At 40.2% G+C, this 12,138-nt stretch overlaps 1 protein-coding gene across 4 annotated transcripts in view; it reads left to right on the top strand.

Annotated features, from left to right (window-relative positions):
* The first annotated feature begins 727 nt into the window (after window positions 1-727).
* RFX3 (regulatory factor X3) overlaps window positions 728-12,138 on the top strand; it is a 125,454-nt gene continuing 114,043 nt past the window's right edge. Inside the window, exon 1 of one of the 4 annotated variants that reach the window (XM_085214341.1) lies at window positions 728-960. The gene's annotated coding sequence lies outside the window, so the exon portion shown is untranslated. The other 3 variants (XM_085214339.1, XM_085214343.1, XM_085214342.1) reach the window with 3 other exon arrangements.

Here is a 12,138-nt window from a genome sequence, read left to right as displayed (position 1 = left end):
TGGATTCTCAACCGCTCTGTTCTGCACTCACGGTCGCCGCAGCACCATCGGCTGCGCACAGCTCAAGGCCGTGACCGAGACGAGCCGGCTGGAGGAAGAACGAGGGCGCCACAAGGAATCGACCCCACTGCGGCCCGACGCCTCGCCAGAGACCCCCGGCCGGGTCCTTGCCGGATGGCCGCAATCCCGCAGGATCGGCCCGCGCCATCCCCCCCGCCTCAAGATGGCGGCAGCCGGGCAGCTCTCCCACCGTTGGCGGTGGCGTTTTTTTTGTTTTCCAACGAAGGTGCGGGGTGCCGCGATAGGCGGCCGCAGGGGGCGGCGAGCAGCCGCCGCCAGGCGTAACTTCCCGCCCGCTCCTCTGCCAGCCGCGGCCCCTCGACCGACAGCGGGCGCGGCACGACCCCCGCGGCGGGCAGCGCGCCGGGGCCGGGCTCCAACCCCCGCCCGCCGGATGTGGCGTCAGACGGCCCCCGCGCGGCCACGCCCCGAGCTCGGGTCCGGCATCGTCACAGCCTTACCGGCCCGCGCGCTGCGCCGCCGGCACCGCGTGCCTTGCGCGGGCGGTCCTGGCGCGACGGATGAGCGGGGGCGAGGCAGACGGTGCCCGGCCCGGCGGAGGGAGCAGGTAGCGCTCGGCCCCGCGCCGTCAGTCAGGGTAGGCCCCGCCTCTTCCGGGCCTCTCCGACTGGGCCGCCGCCTCCTCCTCCCTCGCTCGCTCTCCCTTTTGTGAGTTATAGCAACCGTTGCCTTGTGAATCAAGCGCCATAGTCACCGTAGTCCTGGCGACTGTTACCCATCAACAACAACCGCTCCTCTCCTGCTCCTCCTCCTCCTCCTGCTGCTCCTCACCCCCATCCTCACCCCCTTCCTCATCGTCACTCACAACAACAACAACAACAACAGCCGCCTCCAGCAGCAGCGACAGCCGGAGCAGCACCGCAGCCCGCCTCAGCCCAGGTGAGTGCTCTCGCCGAGCGCACGCCGGCCCTCCCTCCGCTCTCCTTCCCCCGGCTTCTGCCTCCCCCCCACCTCGCGGCATCCGGGCCGGGGACGCTCCGTCGCGCCGCGCCGTGTGACGGCGGTGCGGCGGGGGAACGCGGGTCGCTCGCCCGGCCCCATCGCCTTCTCCGTTGCCGTCCCTCACGCCCGGCCCTGCCGCCGCTGCGTGGAAGCGCGCGCGGCGGGGGGCGGCGGGATAGGGCTGTCCGCGGGGCCGGAGGGACCACGCGGCGAGGCTGGCTGAGCAGGGAGCGGGGTTCGGCCGTGTGGGGACGGAGGCGCTGCTGGGACCTGCGGGACAATCGCGTGGATGCGGTAGGTACGCGTCTTCAGTCGTCTCCTGTTCAAGCGGATGGGGGGGGGGGAAGGTGGGGACGAGGGAATTTTGGGGAACAAGACTTCGGGCGCAAGCTAAGATTGTGTTCTTTAAATAATAATAATAATTATTATACAAAAACAACAACAACAAAAAAGAATGCAACATCTTGGGGGTGGAGATGGGAGGAAAGAAGCAGCGGAGATGGATCCCGTGGCACAGCGCGGAGCGAGGGGCCTTGTTCTGGTCCGTGTGGCTGCCGGAGGTGCAGGTGTTTGCCAACTTCCATAGCCTCCAGCGAGACTCTTGTATATGCAATCGGTCACTCTACGTGCTTTTTCAGCTAAACCTTTCTTTCTCTTTCTTTCCTTTTTTTTTTTTTTTTTTTTCTTTCCCCTTTCATTTATTCATAATTAATGTCCTTTCTTATTTTAGGGCAAACTGCATTTTCTTTGTACTGTGTTTTCCTGTTTATTCGGTACCCCCACCCATGCACATAGTTGCAGGCTTCTTTTTTTTCTTCTTGCAGTCCTTCTAGGGATTATTTTTACTATTATTACTATATTTTTATGTTGCCAGCATAATATGGTGTAGTGTGCATGTAGATGTAGTAAATGCACATTATGTACATGTGGAGAGGATCCTTTTGAGTTTCCTTAAACTCTCCACAATCAAAGAAATCTGAGACATTTCACTGTCACTGCGAGTTTGTGTGCTAAGAAGCAGAGGGAAGAAATTAAAAATGTCTTTGTGATTTGTGATTTTTTGTTACTGCAGCTGCGTTTCAAGAGGATGCTTGGGAAAGAAAGGAAGAGGCACCTTTTTTTACCTCACAAGAGGTTGAAGTAAAAATTATGTTATTAATGATGATATTTTCTTTTTTTTTTTTTTTTAATCCAAAATGCCAGTGTTTTTTTGGTTGGTTGGTTGGCTTTTTTATTTTTTAATTATTTATTAAGATCTAAAGACTTGCATTGCTGCATTGCTGGAGGTAGAAAATTATACTTTGTTTACTTTTTTTTTTTTTAAGTTCTTCAGGATAAAGTATGCTTCTGGTATTTATTTTGGCAATTAAAATTATCATTTAACATCTCTATATCCAGTTGCACTCTCTTCCTTGACGTGTCAAATCATCTTCTGGTGTTGAAGACTTTTTTTCTTTTTTGTAGTGGTGACTGACTTATTTCCTTTATTTAATTAAATTGTTAAGGGAAAACATAATCAAAAATTTTCTTTATTATTAATTTACTATTCAAAATCCTACAACTTAGTTGTGTTTTCACCTTTTCTATTTGTATTCCTTTAGCGAAACTCTGTTTATAAGTTTTTTCTTTACCAACAAGGATATGTTGTTTTATCTCATATTGGACCTACCAATGAATGTGACAGGGTCATTTTTTCCAGGCGGCCATCAACTATGATACATCTTTCATTTGTATTAATGTTTCTTAAGGCAAAGCAGATTGTGGGGTTTTGTTTTGTTTTGTTTTTTCGTGTTTCAGAAATCAAGTATGTGAATTAAAATAATTCTGTTTTGGGTAATTACCAAAGATGTTAATTCAATGCATTTACTGATGTTGAAAAGATGTTAGCTCTACACCATGCCTCTCCTGAGTAGCCTTCTTTCAACAGGACAGAGCCCTGTCCAGGATGCCTTTCTTCCTGGATGTTGAGGTCTGTCCTTGAAGGACAAGCATCCAGACCTGTGGTCTCAAAGGAAAGCGCACAGACTGTGAGACAAGTTTTATAAGGTTTTTTGTTTTTTTGTTGTTTTTTTTTTTCTGTACAGAAATGTTTTAAAAGTCATGTTAAAGTACATAATTTTATCTAAAACCGAAGGCTTCTTTTAATAGCTGTATTTTGTTTAGCTGTATTTTGTTAAGCCTGCTGTTTGAAAAACAAATAATAAAGCAACCATAATCAACTCAGTTAATATTAGGGACCCGAAAGGGATAACTGTTGAGTCTTTATTCTTTCTGAAATATTTTAGTGATCACAGATGATATCTGCTTTATGTAGTCGATTCCCTAATGCCCTCAGCTGTCAACATAGTTGGTGTATGTGATGCTAACCAGCATTTGAAAATGAAGTGACTTGTGATTTTTTTATTTTTTTTTACTTATTCATTTTCATGACTTACACTGTGTAACTGTTTGTGTAACATTGTTTTAACTTGTTTCAACCTACTCTAGTGAGTCTTTGTAGATCATAGGTTTGTTGTACTTTCAGCCAGCTTACATTGTACTGTGGAGGAGCCCTTCAATGATGCAGTGAAAATAAATGAAATGGGAATTAAAGGTACAGTGTTGTTATGAAGTTTGAAGTCAGGGTGCTTTATTTCATAATTAGGTTCAGCTTTGTTAGCTCTATCCAATTTCTTGTTTCCACCTGGTGCAGTAGTTGTGTGGTAGTTTGTTAATCACAGAACTGTATATAGAAATAAATGTTACTGTTTAATTTAGATTATAAAACTTTCCATTGAGAAGGAAGACTTTTTTTTTTTTCATTTCTTTTTACTTGAAACATAACTAAGTATCTGCAAAGCACTGATCTTATAGTATTGCTGTTCTTTTGGTGTTCTAGCTAGTATTTCTGGTTCTGGTCTTCATGTTTTACTTTGACCTCTTATGGAAAGTTTCCTTCTTACAACATTCCGTACTATGTCCAGTCTTCAAAAACTTGCCAGCTGTAGTTACTGTTAAGTGAAATACTCTCATTTTTAGAAGCTTATTTTTTTAACTTTTTACAATTATTTAAAATTGAAGTGATGTGTTGTGAATGCATCACAAATATGGATAGAATAAAAAATAGACTTCAAATGGTACTGTAGTGTTCTTGTAGATGAAGCTTTATTTTTAAAACAAGCTTGTTACCATACAAACATGTTAGAGCAAACAGAATTGTTTTTTTTTTTTAATTATGAATGAAAAATCTTTTTAAACTAAGGGTGAGAAATGACAAATTAATGAAGCTTTTGATCTATATAAACTAATATTGAAGATATTTTCTTTTCTGTTAGACAGAAGTTTGACATTATTATTCTTGTATTTCTGGTAAAGGTGTTTTTTTACTTCTCTGTGTTTACAGGCTATCACCTGTATATTTATATTTTGGAAATTTAAGGAGCAGTGCACATACACTGATTTTTAGCTAAATCTAGTTTGCTAGGGACAGATGGCTAGTTTAAACAGGTGTTACTTTCATTCCTTGTGCACTGTGTTGAGACTTCCAGAGGTTCACAAAAGAGCTGCCTAAAGCAGGTGGTGTTTTCTGCTTTTGTGATTAGCAAGATTTACTTTGCTAGGAAATTATTTTCCCAGTTGCTGGATGTGTTTTAATAGTTAACATATAGTATCAGAGTTTCAAGCGTTCAATATACAGCACAATAGTGTGATACTTTTAAAAATTATTTTATCATCAGACTTTTAAAGGAGATGTGACTATTTGAATATGAGATTTTGTGTTTCATGACTATGTGAACAAATAGCTATTGTCCTGCTTGCAAGACAAAGAGCAGAAATATAGCTCGATATAACGTTTTGTTTCACTAAATAACTTATTTTTACCTTTGTATCATTTAAGATTTGATTAGTTTGTTGTTTGTTTGTTTGTTTTCCAATAAAAATGATATATTAAGAATACAGAATTAGTTTCGAACTTTTTTGGTTTTAATACTTTTCCATAAAAGTAATTTTGCCAACCTTTTTTTTTATTCTGTAACATTTGTAATTCTATTAGAATAGGTTTTAATAAATTAGATTCTTTCTTTTCTAACACTTGTTAGTCAGGTGATTTTTTTTATTTTTTATTTTTAACTTGGAGCTCCTTTTTTTTTCTTTGTTTACTAATTGTGTGTTTTGTGTAATAATGGCTAGCATTTATTCAGTTTTCTTATAGTAGATGCACCAGAGGGTGCTATGCTATTTGAAATATAAAAAGAAAAAAAATAGGAGTTTTTTGTCATTGAAATACAGTAATACTTTATAGGAATTTAAATAAAACTTACTGATTTTTTTTTTCTACTTGTTTCTAAGCATTGTAGTATAGCAAGCTCTTAATACTATCCTTTTGGTTTGAAGGACAAACAATCTAAATCTATTGCGATGAATCATAAAATGGCTTAGGTTAGAAGGGACATTAAGATCATCTAGTTCCAACCACCTGCTATTGGCAAGGCTGCCACCCACCAGCTCAGGCTGCCCACAGCCAACCTGGCCTTGAATGCTTCTGGGGATCAGGCAACCACAGCTTCTCAGGATGACTTGTGCTGGTACCTCACCACCCTCTGAGTAAACAATGTCTGCCTAACATCTAACCTATACATTCCTTCTAGTTTAAAATCATTCCTCCTTGTTCTAACTGTATCAGACCATGTAAAAAGTTGATCTCCCTCTAACTCATAAGCTCCATTCAAGAACTGAAAGGCCACAGTGAGGTTTCCCCAGAGCCTTCTCTTCTCCAAGCTAAACAAGCCTGAATGCCTCAACATTTCTTCATAGGAGAGGTTCTCCAGCCCTCTGATCATCTCTGTAGCCCTCCTCTTAACCTGCTCCAGCAACTCATGTTTTGCATTGTGGACCTCAGGCCTGCATTCAGTACTCCAGATGGGGCCTCACAAGGACAAAGAATGATGTTCAGTCACCTTCTCACTGCTGGCCGCTGCTCTTTTTATTCAGCCCAGGCATTCTGGGCTACAAACACACACAGTTGGCTTGTGCTCATCTTTTCATCCTCCAGGATCCTCCAAAGGCCTTTTTCACTGGACTGCTCTCAATGAGTTCTTCTCCTAGCCTGTATATGTATCTGGGATTGCCCCAATCCAAGTGCAGTGCCTTGCCTTTCTCAAGTATGTCTAGGTCCCTCTGGATGGCAACCGTTCCTTCTGTTGTGTCAACTGCACTGCTCAGTATCATCTGCAAACTTGCTGAGAATATGCTTAATCTCACTGTGTAGATCATTAACAAAAACACTGAAGAGCACCAGTCCCAAGACAGAGCCGTGAAGGGATACCACTAATGGCTGGCTTCTGCCCGGACATAGATCCATAGAGTACAACTCTCTAGTTATGATCACCCAAACAATTCTTTATCCACTGAATAGTCCATCATTCTAATCTGTATTTCTGCAATTTAGAGATAATGTGCTAGGCCATGTCAAATGCCTTGCTCAGGTCCAGATAGATTTCATAATTTGACCTTTCTTTGTCCATTGTTCCTGTCATTCCTCCATGTGTCTCCAGCCTGGTCTGCCACTGTGACTGTGGTCTCACCACAGTCTGGTGAAGCTGTGCTTATCGTTTCAGAATACCTTGTTTTGCATGTACTTTAAAGAGCATATCTTCCAAGAGGATGAATACCATGATCTTCCCAGGCATAGGGGTGAGGATCACTGGCCTGTAGATCCCTTGATTTTTCCTTTCTCCCTTTATTAAAAATGGGAGTGATGTTTCCCTTTTTCCAGTTACTGGGGACTTCACCTGATAGTCACAACTTTTCAAATATGAATGAGAGTAGCTTGGCAACCCCATCAGCAAGCTCTTTTAGGACTGTGGGATGCATGTCATTGGCCTCATTGGGCTTCATTTATCAGAGTGCATAGACCCTTGCCCTTTCTCTTTTGACCAAGGAACCTGTACAATCTTTCCTTATTTTTCACTTCCCTTTCTGTGTTCAATTCTATCTGTGCCTTGGCTTTGCTGATACCAACTCTGCATGTCTGGATGGCCTCTCTGTATTCTTCCTAAGCCACACCCCCCTGCTTCCTCTGCCTGTGCATTTCCTTTTTATCAGCAGCTTGACCATCAGGCCTTTATTCAGCCATGCTGGTTTCCTGCCTCCTCTGCTTGATCTCTGATGCTGGGAGGCAGAGAACTTTTATGCCCTCAGAAAGACGTTTTTAAAGAGGAGCCAGCTCTGTTGTGTTCCTAAGGGCAGTTTCCCAGGTGATCCATGCAGTATTCCCTAAACAGCTAGAAGTGTGTTTTCCTGAAATTCAGGGTCCTGACTTGCTCTTTACCAGTCCCATATTTCTCAGGGTCTTGAACTCAACAAGGGTGTGGTCACGATGCTCCAGTCATTCTCCAATCTCAAACTATTTAGTTATCTCCTCTGCGGTGGTGAGCACCGAGTTTGGTAACACTTCACCTCTGGTTGCTTTTTTTATGGTACCCGGACCAGGAAGTTTTCCTGAATTGACTGGAGGAGTCTTCTGGGTAGTTTGTAGCTGTGTTTCTTTCGCAGCATATATCTGGGTGGTTGAAATCCCCTGTCAGGATGAAAGCCTGAGAATGTGTTGCTGCTTGTAGCTGAAGAAAGAAGGCCTTATCAACAGCTCCTCTTCATCTGGCAGCCATCAAATGTCCTCTATTGCTCCGGTCCCTAATTTTAACCTGCAAGTTCTCAACCTGATTGTGCCTATTTCTCAGAGGCGCCTATTTACCATCTAACCATCTCTTAACAGAGGGAACTCCTGCTACTCCTTCCCTGTCAGTATCTTCTAAAAAAAACTCGTAGCCCTTGAGTGTATTGAACCAGCTGTACAGTTTGTCCCACCATGTTTCTGTGATAGCAAGTAGGTTACAGTTTTCTAATAGCAATGTAGTTTCCATCTTCTCTGGTTTATTTCCCACGGTGAGTGCATTGTTGTAGAGGCACTTCAGCTGGGCTTTCAGCTGTGATGCTTTCTTGATAAAGCTCTCCTGAATTCTTCTAGGACGAATCTAAGGACTTTCACCCACTGATTCCTAAAGGGATAGTGTTGGTTGTTTGTTTGTTTTTGTTGTGTTTTATTTTTTTCTTTAAATGAATGTGTTGCTCTTTGTAGTTTTTTTTTGTTCTTACTGAAACTTTCTGTGGATAAAATAGGTGTTAAAACTAACTTGTTTTAACTTGTTTACTTCTGAACTGTAGAAGGGATAGAAGTGCTAGTTGATTAGAGTCACTAATTCTAGAATAGAAGAACAGTAAAATAAAGTAGTATGTTTATAAGAACATACATTGAAGAAATTCTTCAATGAATATAAGACTAATGGATTAGAATTTCATTGTTGTACATTCTGTAGTTTAATACCTATTGTTTGTCTATATACTCTAAGACTAATGAAGCAGTGCTTTTTTATGCATGTGGATAAATAATGGCATCTAGTTCAGTGTAATTTGCTTTTGGAAGTGTGTAAAAAGCTTCAAGCTGATGTTGGGATAGTATGTCTTTAGTACTTCTAGTTGTGTGGTTTTTTTTCTGTTCTACCATAATAAGTTGTTTGTCTTTGATCCCCTACCTTTACATTTAGCTCCCCAAAACTGAGAGATGGTGGGTGGAATATGTTCTAAGTTGAAATCAACAAAGAAATTTTCCATATTATAATACAAATTTTAGTTAGAGTTGGAGGTTTAAATTCTAGCAATTCAAAATTCCTCTTTAAATTCCAAATATATTTTTAATGTTTCTTTGTTTCAATTCTTACATTTGCATCCATAACTATGCTATGTGGATATCAAAGTTTGTATATTATTCACTAAATACTACATAGTGTACTTGTAGCATTTTGTGACTTGTATTGATTAGCTGAAGGAAGGAAGTATCTGACATGTTTAAAGGTCATTTCAGCCCCACATGAACCACTACTGAGTATAGCTTAGCCTTGTTTGATCTCTGAGAAAACATGTAGCCATTCTGTAATGTATGTAGACTTTATGATAATGTAGCACTATTTCTTCAATCTTTTTCATGTTCTTATTGAAATATATCAAATTAAATATGTAAGCTCTTTAAGGTAAGAACCATGTCTTTAGATTTCAATGTTGTTCAGGTTTTAGATGCTGCCACTACAAATAATAAATAACCAGGAGCTATGTTTATTGCTCACCTGCCGAGTAAATGGTTTCTATCTTCAGCTTTGTTACTTTGTTATAATTAATCTAGGTATGTTTTCTCTTGCATACAATCTCAGCGCCATTTTCTAAGCACTTGAGCAGTGGATATTTAAGTTAGCAATACCACATTGCTAAACAGATATAGAAATGAGCAAATCCATGAAGGGTGCAAGATGTCATTTGCAGGTGTTCTAGATGAGTTATTTTCTTCTTCTTTCTCTGTTAACCATAATTCCCTTAGAAAGGATTGAAAAAGTGAAATACAATTCTGAGCCGTAACCATTTACATTACAGCTATCAAGGTTACAGGTAACTGTTTATTATGATTCTGTGGAGCTAAAACTTAAAAATATATTTATAGCTTGTATGAGTTCAGATCTGACGATTTTCAGATGTGTAGAGTTTCTTATGTAGTTTTGGTCTGATTTTTTTTCTTAACGTGTCTATATTTTCATGAAGAAGGGAGAGGAGTTATGCATATATAGCTCTGTTACTCTGACAATGATACTGTATGTTTATGGACTGTATGAAAGTTTTACTTCCTAGTGGGCTACATGACCAGGATAGTGTATTTGAGCTAATGCTTCTTGGTGTGGCCTGCTGTACATTATCTGTGAAGCATTTAGAAGAGTTGGCATTGTACTTCCTTTCTCTCCTGCCATCTTCTTTTTCTGATAAGGTCTGTGCTGTACTGTTACGACTCTATTGTTCTGCTGCTTGGATAAGCAGGAGAAGCAAACTTACCGAAGGAAGGGTATTTCCTTCTCTATGTTCTTGTTGATGTAATTTACAATGTAGGAGAACCATGAAGAAGTGTGTGTGTGTGTGTGTGTGTGTGTGTGTGCAGCTGTACAAAAGAAGGATTGCCAATTCATATTATTAGTTAAATTTTTACAAACTAGTATTGGCACTAAGTGTTACTTGCCTTGATTAAAAAAATAAGAAAAAGGATTACTTGCTTAAGTTAAAAACCAATGCTTGTTTTTCAAGTTGTATTCTTATGGAAACAGTTGTTCATTAATCACCACTTTGAAACTAAATGTACTCAAATTTCCTGAATAAGATTCTAAAATAGTTTAATGATTGGATCATACGTATTTTTGTGTTAAGTTGTGGAACATTAATCAACATTTAACTGAATATACGTAGCTCTACAGAGTCTGTTAAACCTATTAATAAAATGAATAAATTATATATAAGAAGTATTTAAACTTACATTTGTTGAAAGGTCTGAACATGTTTAAAGTTCTTTTAGCCTTAGCTAATGAGGAGCAGTTGAACTACAAGTGAAGTAGCTGCTAGCTATGAGATGAAATTAGCATGTTTATTAAGTAAATGAAACTTAAGGCCATGTCAATATACAACTGTCTGTTTAACACTTAATTCACTATTTTATGTGGTCTATTCTGTATTTAAACCACTTCATCTGAGTTGCAAGTTGCAAAAGAGTTGATAAATAATTTTTCTGTATTTCTTTTATTATTTCCTATCAGATTTAATAAATGGAAGAATGTAGAATACAGTATGTTTTTAACTCCTTAGTGTTGATCCTGTTTAATACAACTCCCCATAACTTCTAGGAAAGTTATTTGGACTGTCTGAAATAACATTGTCCAAAGGAACTGTAATCAAATTATTTCAAACAGTGTTCAAATTCAAAAGGAACAATAATGAACAGGCAAATTTGTGGTGCACTGGATCTGTGGTGACATGAGATAAGTTTAGCATCTTCCAAATATTTGCTATTTTGCAAAAGGAATTCAGAAGGTTTTATGGCTAAAGTATGCTTCTTGATCGAAGTTAAGTCAAAACAAGTGAAGGTTGTGCTTGCAGCCAGGAAGGCCAAGTGTATCCTGGGCAGCATCAAATGAGAGATCATCAGTGGGGTGAGGAACATAATTGTTCGCCTCTATTCTGCCCTCATGAGGTCCCATCTGGAATATTGCATCCAGTCCTGGGGCCCTCAGTGCAAGAAATGTGTGGAGCTGTTGGATCAGGTCCAGAGGAGGACTCTGAAGATAATCAAAGGACTTGAGCACGTCTGTTGTGAAGAGAGATTGATAGAGCTGGGGTTGTTTAGCTTGGAGTAGAGAAAGCTCTGGGGAAAACTCATTGCAGCCTTCCAGTAATTAAAGGCTTATGAGCAGGATGGGGACTTACTTTTTACGTAGTCTAATACTGATTGGACAACGGGGAGTAGCTTTAAAGTAAAAGAGAGGAAATTTAGACTGTATGTTACAAAGAATTTCTTTATTCAGAGGATGATGAGGCTCTGAACAGGTTACCTCGAAAAGTCACAGATGCTGTATCTCTGAAGGCATTCAAAGACAGATTAGATGGGGTCTGATCTATTGAGTGGCAACCCTGCCCACAGCACAGTGATTGACGCTTGAAGATATTAATGTCCCTTCTAGCCTAAGCAATACTATGATTTACTGCAGTAGATTTAGATTTAGTGTTAGTCCTGCAAAGCAAAAGTGTAGTTTATAATACTTCTTTTTTTAAACATTGGAATTTGTTTCGTTTTGTTTTCACTCGTTCAGCTGCAGCTGGTATGTGTGTTTTAGAATACTGCTGTTTCAAATCATCTGAATGGTTAGTAGTTAAATAATATAACCAAATAATAAACTCGTGTGGTCTGAAGTCTGAACTTACCTTTCAGTTGCCAAATTATCTCAATAGTTTTTTGGGGAAGTGGGTATTATTAGGATTTAAATTTCAGATACTGAAATTACCTTCCATAATTCTAATCCAAAGCATTGAGTGAAGTTACATATCTTTAATAGGCATGAAGGTCCATGGTATCTTTACCACTTGTTTTCACTGTAGTATCTATGTCTGTAGTCTCCTGATTGATTTCCAAAGGAACTGACAATTCTTGACTTAGAAAAAGAGCAGTCCTCAGGATTATAACTTCAGTGTAGCATCCAACTTTAATGACTTTTTGAA

Source organism: Meleagris gallopavo, chromosome Z (genome assembly GCF_905368555.1).
Source record: "Meleagris gallopavo chromosome Z, MGAL_WU_HG_1.1, whole genome shotgun sequence".
NCBI lineage: Eukaryota > Metazoa > Chordata > Aves > Galliformes > Phasianidae > Meleagris > Meleagris gallopavo.
The sequence above is the reverse complement of the archived record's forward strand: the minus strand, read 5'-3'. Positions and strand labels throughout refer to the sequence as shown.